The following is a 12,626-nucleotide window of genomic DNA, read 5'->3' as shown; positions in this document are numbered from 1 at the left end:
CAGTGCTCTTCTGGAGCTCCTCCATCAACACTGTGGTGTGGTCTCCCTCCAATGTGCATATTGTCAGTGTGGACAAAAGCAGCAAAGCTGTGCTGAGGGCATGGACTTGATGACCTTTAGGAGAGGTGCAGGGATTCACACAAGTCCTTCCAGAGAAGAGCCCAAGTCATGCAACATGGTGGCCTTCCTTTGGACAGGATTTCTGAGAATTTTGACTAAGCTCTCTAAGAGCCTGGAGGAAAAAATACTGAAACAGCCTGACCCTGCAAGTCACCTGGCCAAGGTTCAGGCTCTTGCCTCAGTTGGTGTGGGAAACACTAGTAGTTCTGATCTTCCATACCTCATTGGGGAGCACGGGGTCTCCTCTGGGTCTCCTCAGTGGATGACAGTGCCAGTGACGCCCACAGGTCTGGGTAGGTCCCCAGCTGTGCTGCTCTCATCCTGTTCTGATGGATGCACAGCCCCTCACCTGAAGGTTCTTGGCCCAGTGGACTTGCTCTAAGCATTAGATTAGAGGAAACTCCAAACACAGGTCCTGGGGTGGTCACAGGGCTCTCATGATCTCATTATTGCTGAAACTTGAGGTCTCTTGAGTGGTCTTCAGAACTTTGACTCCCTCCAGATCTTCTACATATCTGCTTCTTGGTGAAGAAATGAATATCAATTTGGTTAAAAATCTTTCTGAGACATGCAAGGACATGTGTCAACCTTTTCCAGTGAGGTGGGTTGTGGCAGAGTTGATAATAGCTCCTGTATCACTTTTCAAATGCCTGGAAGGTGGGTACTTGCCACATTCTTACTGGTGATAAAGGATTTGAGGCCTCTGATGTATTTTCTCCAGAGCTGGTGGTGGTGATTCCAGCCACTGACTCTCTCCAGTCCTGCATGCCCCGACCTTGGAGTTCAGTGCAAGAAGCCCAGTCAAGGAGCATAGTGCTGTTGTGATCCCCTGTTGGGCTGTGATGAAGGCTGGGGAAACATTTATCCTTATCAGTTGACCTGTGTAAGACTTTAATTCTGTGTCTGGGTGTCCAGAACACTGTTTTTATCACATTTTCATTTGCACTTTTTTCTTCCACACTTGTTCTCTGGACATGAGGGTCATGAGTGCCAGAAAATGAGAAAGGGATGAGGCATCTTTACTCTGGCAGGGACATCGTCTCCATTTTTCATCTTTTCCCTGCTTGCATCTTCTTTTTTGGTCTGCCATTTAAAGAACTTGTGTTGAAGGGAGTGGAAATTCATAGCCAGGGCACATCTTTTATTTATTTAATTACATTGTGGCCCAATAGAACTTGATGTAACTTAAAAAAAAATTCTGTTATATACTTTTCAAAAAAATTAAAAGAATAATACCTTGTGACCAAGTAGGTGATATCTCAGGAATACTATATTACTAACAATTGAATTTTAAATATTGTTGTTAATCACATTCACAAAATTATTCACCCTCTAAATAGATGCAAAACTAGAACTTCACAAAATTCAATACCATACATGTTCTAAGTGATAAACAAATGATGACTAGAAGGATAACACCTCAATCTGATAAAAAGTCCTATAAACAGCCTACAGGTGATTTTATACCTAATAGGAAAAGCCTGAAGTGCCAGAATCAATAAGTGAATTTAACAAGTGGCTAGAAGTGCCCATAACTGGGGACAGAAGAGGAACTATTGGACAATGGGAGTCTGTCCAAAAGGAAGATGGAGGGTAGGGTGAGGCTGGTGAGGGGGCTTGCCTTTGTTTCAGCTAGAGCAGATTTGATGGGGAAAAAAGAGAAGGATATCTTCCAGGTAAGGAAAAGAAGAAACTCCAGATTCCAGGTAGAGGTCAGTCCTGAATGACTCCAAATAGGGAGATATTGTCCTCAGCCTTTGTTTAAATACTTAAACACTCAGGTGTTTTAAGTATTTGCAAGAATGCCTTTGGCTTTGAAATACAGAGGAACTCACTGGCAGAATTTAAAGACAAAGTAATAAATGGTGAGGGGCTCTAGCCATGGGACAATTGTAGCAGCCTGCAATTTTTTTTTTTATCTCTATGCTGTCAGGTTGGAAACTTGATAATAGTGATTTCTGGACAACTCAAATATCAATCCTTAGAAAGTAATTTTTCTAACCAGGAGCACAGATGAATTAGGTGATGTTTAGTCTGAGATCCAGTAGATCCAGCCAAAAATGCCTTTTGAGGAAAGTTTTAAAAGCTATTGTCATTTTATCTTTATGTTGAAAATGAGCTCTGTGCCTTAATAGGTGACAAGAAAATATGTTTTCAGTGTTTAATTTTTGTAAATTGTAGTCTTTCCCTGTGTATTAGCAGATATAGATCTCATTATTTAAGAAAAGAGATAAAAGCAAGCAAGCAAGCAATCAAGCTGCTTAACATTGGAACCATTTCCCCTCCTCCTGGGTGTTCTGGTGCTCATTGTAGATCTCTCACTATCCCCTCCTCCTCCATCCTTCCTAGCTGCTTGGACCTCTTTACTTCTAGAATCAACTTTTAAAATAACCAGTATTTATCTCTCAGATCCTGGTTTATTTAACTAAAAGTCCTCCAGTTCATCAACATTGCTGCAAATGATACAATTTTATTCCTCATTTATTGTTAAATCATGATGCAAAGAAAAGACAGCACTGATTCCAATTTTAAACCAAATTAAAGCAAGCTTATATTGTCTACGCAAAGAGAGCTGGCCAGTGGCTGTCTCACCCAAAGCCAGGCTACAGAACAGCCTAGCTCTCAGGGAAGCAAAGGTTTATATAGCACAAAAAGTTACAAAGGGGGATGTTTTGGGGACTTAACAGCTAACAGTGTTGTGGAAAACGTAATACAAGGGCAGATAGAAGATTAATGATCTACATGGCATGATATTTCAAGGTAGGGAGTAAATTCAGATCCCAACATCAGAATTTATGAGGCATCACTTAGGTTTCAGAGAGGGTAGTTATCTGGTCATGGGGAGCCAGAATTTGTGAGGTGCCACTAAGGTTTTAGAGAGCATTATTATTTAACGGTCAAGGAGAGCCAGGTATGGTTGAGTTCAGAGCATGGGCAGGAACTCCAAACAAGTTTAGAAATGTCAGTAATTTACAGTAGAACAGAAATGAACTTCTCATGACTTGGTGATGAAAGAGATCCTAATCTTAAGATGGAATTTGGCTGGGTTCGTCCTTTATGGCTGCATATGATTTTCTTGAGTATATTTACAATATTTTTATCTTAATTCATTGATGGATGAGCACCTAAGTTGATACCATCTTTTGTCTCATGTGACTACTCCCACAGTAAACATGAGTGTTCTGCTATCTCTTTTTTTTTTTTAGTTTTTTTTATTGGTTGTTCAAAACATTACAAAGCTCATGACATATCATCTTCCATACATTTGATTCAAGTAGGTTATGAACTCCCATTTTTTACCCCAAATACAAGTTGCAGAATCACATCGGTTACACATCCACATTTTTACATAATACCATATTAATGACTGTTGTATTCTGCTACCTTTCCTATCCCCTACTATCCCCCCTCCCTCTGCTATCTCTTTGATATAATAAATTCCTATTTTTTTTTCCTGAGGTTTGAACCCAGGGGCACTTAACCACTGAGCCATGTCCCCAATCCTTTTTATTTTTTATTTTGAGACTCAGTCTCGCTAAGTTGCTTAGGGCCTTTGTAGGTTGCTGAGGTTGGTTGTGAACTCAAGGACCTCCTGACTGAGCCTCAGGTGCTGCTGGGATTTCATCTGTACTCCACCATACCTGGCTTCATTTCCTTTTGATTTATACAACTTAGTGAGATTGCTGGATCATATAGTAGTCTCAATAATGACTCTAATAATTTTTGTTCCCACCAACACTGTATATAAGATTCACATTCTTGACATTCTTGATACAACAGGTGATGAGAATCAATGAGGGCTGAATTGTTTCCTCAGATGTGAAAATTGAACACCTGAAAAACATGGAGGCAAGCTTAGAGAACAAGTTTTACTTAAAGGATAGAAGAGAAGCTGACTTCTCTGCAGAGATAGGGATCCAGAGCTGGTATCCAAAGAAGTGTGTGTGTGTGGGGGGGTGTATCCTGCCCGTTTTATACTTTTTAGATTGGCTTTGTTCTCATTTCCTCCTTCTCCCCTTATCTTGCCTACAGGACCAAAAGTTGGGTCAAAAAGGTGGTGTGATCCTGGGTGGTAAAGGAAGGGAATGGCCCAGGGGACATTCATTAAAAGCCCCTGGAAGGGAGGAATAGTCTGGGGGGGGGGGCAGGTTACCTTAGCAACAGTTGAAGGAGGAAGGGGAAGGTATTAGAATTAATTTTCTGGAGTTATTAATTTTCTTTCCTTTTGAAGGAGTCCTCATTGGACCCAATTATTTATTATCTACACTGACTGCCTTTTTGTTTCCCAGCCTCATTCTCACCAATATTTAATATATTTGGGCTTTTCTTTTTTCACAATAGCCATTCTAACTGGAGTAAAACTATGTAATTTTAATTTGCCTTTCCCTGATGATTAGTGATGCTAATTATTGCAAATATTTGGTGACAATTTGTATATCTTTATTTGAGAAATTTCGGATCTTTTGACCATTTTTAAAATCAGAATTTTTGTTTTATGCTCCATTGAAAATTTTCAGTTTTTTAAATGTATTCTGGATGTAAACACCTTTTCAGATGAGAAGTTTCAAAAATTTTCTCCATATCTGTAGAATATTTACTCTGTTGATTGTTTCCTCTGATGGACAGAAGCTTCTTTGTTTTTGTTTTTTTTTTTTTACACTGTGAGATTTATTTTCTTCCTTAAAGTCTTATAAAATTACCTTATATATACAAAAGCAAAATACATAAAGCACAAAAAGCAAAGATTATTAAATAGCTTAATAATGAGCTTTATATTTTCACCAGGCAAGGCATTTACTTATTTTTTAAAATCCACTTTCATCTAACTTTTTCCAAATGAGCCTGATAATCGTTGTTAATTTTTCACAAATTCTCCCTGCCTAACATCCCACTCCCTAAATTCTATTGGGATTTTTTTTTATTGGTTGTTCACAACATTACAAAGCTCTTGACATATCATATTTCATACATTAGATTGAAGTGGGTTATGAACTCCCAATTTTACCCCAAATGCAGATTGCAGAATCACGTCGGTTACACATCCACAATTTTACATAATGCCCAATTAGTAATTGTTGTATTCTGCTACCTTTCCTATCCCCTACTATCCCCCCTCCCCTCCCCTCCCATCTTCTCTCTCTACCCCATCTACTGTAATTCATTTCTCTCCTTGTTTATTTTCCCATTCCCCTCACAACCTCTTATATGAAATTTTGTATAGCAATGAGGGTTTAATATGATTTTTCTATTTTGTTCTTATTGCCTGTGCTTTTGCGGTCTCTGAAAGTGTCCCAGTGTGTTGAAATATTTCTTATTTTTTTATCTTTTAGTAATTTCACATTTTGTGGTCTTATATTTTCAACCTTGGTCCTGTTGATATTTTTTTTCCTGCTTTGTGAATGGGATCCAGGGCCTCAAGAATTTTATCATTAGGCTATATCCCTAGTCCTTCAATTTTTTGTGTGTATGTTGTGAGAGTCAGAGATGGAGATTAATTCTTTTGCATATGTATGTCTATTTATCCCAGTTATGCTTATTGAACACACTGTCCTTTCTCCAATGTATGTTCTTAAAAACATTGTGAAAATTTCAAGTGGCTATAAATACTTGAATTAAGTTCTGAATTTTGTTGTCCCAGCTACCTGCCACCAGCCCCACAGACCCTTATAGCCCCAGCCAGCAGCAGGCAGGAACGGCAGCACCTTTGCTCAATATCTTTTCTTAATACAGTACATTTGTTACAATTAATTAACCAATATTGATACTGATAACCAATATTGATCTTTATTAACTAAAGTTTATAGTTTCAATTAGATTTTTTTTTGTGTTATACAGTCCTATGGGTTTTGACAAATGTAGGATGTCACTAACCCCATTACAACATCATACAGAATAGTTTCACCACTGAACACATTCATTCCTGTGCTTTACCAGTTCATCCTCCAACTTGCCTCTCCTTAGCAACTGCTGATCTTTTTCCTCTTTCTATACTTTTGGCTTTTCCTGAATGTCCTCTAGTTGTTGATTTTCAGACTGGATTATTTGTTCTCAAATTATATATTTTAAGTTCCTCCATGTCTTTTCATGGCTCCATAGCTCACTTCATTTTATTAGTTAATACTCATTTATTCTAGGTGTTCACCACAGTTTGATCATCCATCACATAGTGAAGGGCATCTTAGTACTTCTAGTTTTTGTCAGTTAAGAATAAATATGTGGCAAGCTGAGGGGTTGGTGCATGCCTGTATTTCCAGCAGTCTGGAGGCTGAGGCAGGAGGATTGTGGGTTCAAAGACAGCCTCAGTAACAATGAGGTGCTAAGCAACTCAGTGAGACCCTGTCCCTAAATAAACTACAAAATGGGGCTGAGGATGTGGCTCAGTGGTCAAGTGCCCCTGAGTTCAATCCTTGATACCAAAAATAAATAAATATGAGTTTTCACCTTAGTTTGATAAGTCTCTAGGGCTGCAATTACTGGATTATATGGTAAGACTACATTTAGGTTTTTTTTTTTTTTTTTATTGGTTGTTCAAAACATTACAGAGCTCAAGACATATCATCTTTCATACATTCGACTCAATTGGGTTTTGAACTCCCAAAATACATAATACAGACTCACTTCTGTTACATACTCACATTTTTACATAATGGCATATTAGTGACCGTTGTATTCTGCTACCTTTCCTATCCCCTACTATCCCCCCTCCCCTCCCCTCCCCTCCCAACATCCCTCTCTACCTCCTCTGCTGTTGTTCAATTCTCTCCCCTTTTTTCCCCCCACCCCCTTGCCCCTCATAACCTCTTATTATTTTGTGTATCACTGAAGGTCTCCTACCATTTCCATATGTTTTCCCTTCTCTCTTCCTTTCTCTCCCCCCATTCGTCTTAGTTTACTGTTAGTCTTTTCCTCATGCTCTTCCTTCCTGTTCTATTCTTAGTGGCTCTCTTTATATCAAAGAAGACATTTGACATTTGTTTTTTAGGGCTTGGCTAGCTTCACTTAGCATAATCTGCTCTAATGCCATCCATTTCCCTGCAAATTCTATGATTTTGTCGTTTCTTAGTGCTGCATAATACTCCATTGTGTATAGCTGCCACAATTTTTTTATCCACTCATCTATTGAAGGGCATCTAGGTTGGTTCCACAGTCTAGCTATTGTGAATTGTGCTGCTATAATCATTGATGTGGCCGTATCCGTATAGTGTGCTCTTTTAAGGTCCTCAGGGAATAGTCCAAGAAGGGCAATAGCTGGGTCAAATGGTGGATCCATTCCCAGCTTTCCCAGGAATCTCCATACTGCTTTCCAAATTGGCCTCACCATTTTGCAGTCCCACCAGCAGTGAACAAGTGTGCCCTTTTCCCCACATCCTCGCCAACACTTATTGTTGTTTGACTTCATAATGGCTGCCAATCTTACAGGAGTGAAATGGTATCTTAGGGTGGTTTTGATTTGCATTTCTCTGATTGCTAGAGATGTTGAGCATTTTCTCATGTGCTTGTGGATTGATTGTATGTCCTCCTCTGAGAAGTGTCTGTTCAGGTCCTTGGCCCATTTGTTGATTGGATTATTTGTTATCTTATTGTTTAATTTTTTGAGTTCTTTGTACATTCTGGATATTAGGGCTCTGTCTGAGGTGTGAGGGGTAAAAATTTGTTCCCAGGATGTAGGCTCTCTATTTACCTCTTTTACTGTTTCTCTTGCTGAGAAAAAACTTTTTTTGTGTGAAAAATTTACTTAATTAACTTCCAAAGTGACAATCATTTTCATTTCTACTAGCAATGACTGACTGATCTAATGATCCACTTTTTTTTGACATATTTGGCATTGTCATTAATTTTCAATGCCAAAGTGAAACATAATTTTGAACATCCTTTAAATGCTTATTTGACATCATCTATATTATTTGGTGAGGTGTCCAGATCTTTCACACATTTTAAATTGGATTGCTTGCATTAATATTTTTGAATTTTAGTAAGTTTTGTATATTTAAGATACCAATCCTCCACCAAATCTGTATTTTGCCAACATTTTTTCTACATCTGTGAATGGTTTGTTCATTTTCTTAACATTACTTTTCATAGACAAGAAGTTTTTTTTTTTCAATGAAGTTTAGCTTACCAATAATTTTCTCTTCTGGATTGTGTTTTGGTTTTGTATTTAAGTCAGCACAAAACCAAAGGTTGCTAAGATTTTCTCATGTTACCTCTTGGGGGTGTAGTCCTTTAATAAATTACTTGAGTCTGGGTACTTTTAAGGAAAAAGTTTTATTTTGGTTCAGAGTTCTGGATAAGAGATGGGCAAGCACGTCTGACTAGAGGCTATGCTGTATCACAACATGGCAGATGGCAGCACAGAGTGGAAGCATGTGCTAGAGATACCATAAAGCGAGAGAAGAAGCAGGAGACAGAAGAGGCGCCTCTCTTTATAACAAGCTAATCTCATAGGAACTGGGCTAGTCCTGTCATCCTTGGAGAAACTACAAAAATTCCTGCTGAGTGTGGTTCCCCTGATCTAATCATCTATTAAAGCCGCCCTCACCTCAGTACTGTTACAGTGGGGAGCAAGGAGCCACCACATGAATTTTTGGGGACATAGTCAAACCACATCCACACCATAGCTAAGAATTTTATAGCTCCACATCTCACATTTGCATCAGTGATCCATTATGAAAGGTGTAAGATCTCTGTCAAGATTTTCTTTTTTCATGTGGATATCTATTGGTACCAGCACCATTTATTGAATACTATTATTTATCTTTTAAATTGCTTTTAAACTTTGTCAAAGATCAGTCAACTTATATGAGTGAGTCCTGTTTTCTGAACTCTGTATTCTTTTTCATTGTTCATTCTCTTGTTTTTTTTCTTTATTCACCAATTTCACACTGTTTTGGTTAAATTAGCTGTATGGTAAGTTCTAAAGTTGGTAGTGTCAGTCATCTTAGTGTTTTTCTGTTCTTCATTATGAGAACCTGGTTGGGTGATGTTATAGTTTCTATCTGGAATATCCCACAAAGCATCATACTCAATGTAGCAATATTCATAGGTGTGGCTTCTAAGATGGGATTGGATCATGAGTGCTCTGAGTGGAGAATTCATTGATGGCTGAATGGTGATCACTGGGAGGTGGTGGAAGATGTAAGGCATAATTAGCTGACTAGGGGCCAGCCTGCAATAGTATTTCTTGTCCCCTGCACCTTTCTCTGTCTCTCCTTCCCAGCTGCCATGAATTGAGAAGTTTTCCTTCACCACACCTTTCCACCATGCTGTTCTGTCTCACCTGAGGATCAAAGCATTGGAGCCAGCTGACCATGGACTGAAACCTCTAATACCATGGTCCAGAAGAAATCTTTCCTACCCTTAGTTTTTTTCTCTTAGCTCATGGTAACTAACAAAAAGATGAATAAGAGTTTTTTGTAGGTAAATATACAAAGACCTGGGGTCCTCCCAAATATCAGCCCTGAGAATAATTAACTTCAAGGGAGGCAGTCCCAAAATCTAGCAATACGTGGATTACCAATTAAATATTCTACCAGTTGCTGGCTCCAGCAGCTTCTATTCCTGGTGTGCTGTGATTCCATGTGTTAGGTTTTTTTTAGTTTGGATATGACAAGCTGTCCTGGGACCTCAATTCAAGATAAGAACTAGAGATTTTTAGTTTGTTCAGGGTTTTAGACTTTTCTTATTGTGAGAATAAGTGATGTCATCCAAACTATTTCTATGTTGGAGGAAAAAAATCTGAATTTTCTTTTTAAAAATTATTTATATTAGGTGAATCAATGGAAATTTATAATTCATACATTATCAGATATAAAAATAATTAAATAAAATTTTTTTAAAAAAGAATTATGTAACTATCAGCAGCATCCAATTGGTCTCCTCCTCCCAATCTCCTGAGTGCATTTGTCATTATTCCCTGTCTTTGGTCACCAATACTGGACCTAGCAAGAAAAATATTTGGATATCTAATATCATTGAATTCTTTTTTCTTTTTTTTTTTGACTTTATAGAATGGATCATTGCATAATTCACCAAATAGACAAAGGTTTGCACTGTAATTTTTAATGTGATAGAAGTTGGCAGTTTATTGTTGTCCTCAATTTTGTTTACCTACACTGGTTAAAGGTACTTGGTGTAAAATCTTTTCTGGTGATCTTAGATGAAGAAGATGCTAAAAATTTCTGCCATAAGAAGAAGAGGAAGATGATGAATTTGCAGATAAGATGATGTGGAGCTAAATATTTTATCCTCTTTATTCCTTCAGAAATTTGGCTGGTGACTTAAATGGCCATCAAGTCACTTCAAACCCCTTCGTTTCGTTTCTCTTTTGCTAGAGTTCCAGAGCCATCACATGAAGGTGGTTAGAAATTTTTACTGTAGTTATTTGATTTTATTTATGTTTTTTCTCTTACAATGATTAGCATGTGTATGTCTGGAAATAAAAGCTTAGGGGAAAGTAAAGATAGAAATCTATACTAGTTTTCCTTTGGTATGTAGTGCTAAATTAGCAAAAAAAGGTTTAAAAATTGTGGAAATATGGAATGAAGTGTGTGGATTCTCTGATTAGTGTCTTCTGAGGCTGAAGCCCAGGTTTGATCTGGCTACAGTTCATGTAGAGTTCAGATTATTTTCCAAGTTTTCTACAGATATTGGCGGAATTCACTTCCTTGCGTTTGGAGGATTGAGGTTCCTCTATATGAACACAGATACTGTGTGCCTCCCACAGACCCCTGTGTTCTTTCTCAACTGACATTTTCCATCAGAACTGAGAACTGTGTTAAATGTGGCCTAGGGACTTCAGCTCAGATGTTCCTTGGGCACTAATCATGTGTCCTTCCCAGGATCCTGAGCTAAGTCCACTCCCTGAGAATCCAGAACTGAGGGAGCAGGTAGAATAAAAATGTCAGCATATTTGGAAGTTGTGAATAATAAAAAATGGAGAAGGTAACAGATAAGCAGGTGGAAATCAAAGAGTTTGGAAAAAGAATAAGTACAGTTCAGGAATGCCTAACATCACCCAACCTCTGAAGGAGCAGCCTGAGCTGAGCACTGGCCACTAGGAGAGAAACATCCTCTGCACTGAATTTGTGCATCTGACCGAGGAGTAGAGCTGGGTAGACTCAGAGAGGATGATGTAACTTGGAAGCATCAATTCTAAGAGGGAGATGATACAAGTATGGGGGCCTGCCCTATATCTAGAGCCTTGAATTTGGAGCTGATCCACATAGTTGATGCCCACCAAGCAAACATGAGCTCAAAGGGGATTCAGAAGGCTTGCAGAAGTTGGAAGTATTCACTTGTACTTTAAACATTTCTGCTCTAATTTAAGCAGAAGTTAAAAGGATCTTGTGTCAGAACTAGTGATGTTCATACTTTCCTGCACTTTCAGTAGAGGAAGGTTTAAACATAATATCGCTGACATATTACTTAAGCATATTATTGTTCTTACCCTCTTATTAAAGACTTGGAGTTAGGATTTCAGTATTTCCCTAAAGAAAGGAAAGTAGTGGGAGGGAGAATGTCAGCAGTTTTAACCATAGATGGTAGTGCCCCCAATGGGGTTTTGTGTGACAGCACAGGGTGTGGGCAAGTGGATCAAGACATCTGTTCCTAATGAAGAGGTCACCCATAGCAGACATCCATGAGAAAAAAGTGGTTTCATAGTGGAAAGTCATGAGGTATAGATAGGTGGGAAAGGATTCTCTCAGGAGGGGATGTTGTTACATCCTGGGAAAAAAACAGAGCATCCCTGACAGGACATTTGGGCAGGAGTATAGGTGAGATGATAGGAGTTTACAACCATTTTTTATGCATTCATTGAATAGACACTGATGAGAGCCTCCTCCTTCTTGGCCCTGAGTTTGGATCTATGTCTAGAGAGACAAGCAAAACATTCTCTCAGCTTTCATACTGCTGCCAAATTGTTGACAAGCAAGGCACAAGAAGTGACGGCTTTCTCATTGGAGGAAGTAGTCAATGCTATGTCAGAAAACATCAATGGCTGTGTCAATATACCTGGTAGTTTTCAACAGCTGGGTGACCTGGCTTGGGATAATGATTCCTGACCTCTTCGATTATCATGAATTCATGGGCTCCAGGTTGTTTCAAAACAATCTCCACTGCCAAGGTCTAAAGATGAAACTGATAACATCAGTGGCTACTGACTGTGTTCTGTTCAGCTGGAGGAAGGAAGGAGCAAGTTAAGCGAGATTTTTCAGTTTCTCTTTGCCAAATTATTTCTTCCTTAACTTAAGTATTATCTCTTTACATGAAAGCAAATGAAACACTGGTGATATTTGAATTGCAGTTCTTGTTCTTTTTTCTTTAATTTCACATCAAATGGGGGGCGGATAGGATTGAAACAATTTTTGTGTTTGCAGTAGAAATGTAGGGGCAATGTAGGGATAAATTCTGGGTTTCTGACATTCAAGTGGTTGATAAAGAAATAATTTTTGGCTCTTAGCACCCAAATAAGTGAACACACCTGCTTTGCTTCTCTGTTTACCATC

Source organism: Ictidomys tridecemlineatus, chromosome 11 (genome assembly GCF_052094955.1).
Source record: "Ictidomys tridecemlineatus isolate mIctTri1 chromosome 11, mIctTri1.hap1, whole genome shotgun sequence".
NCBI lineage: Eukaryota > Metazoa > Chordata > Mammalia > Rodentia > Sciuridae > Ictidomys > Ictidomys tridecemlineatus.
Note: the sequence above shows the minus strand (reverse complement) of the source record.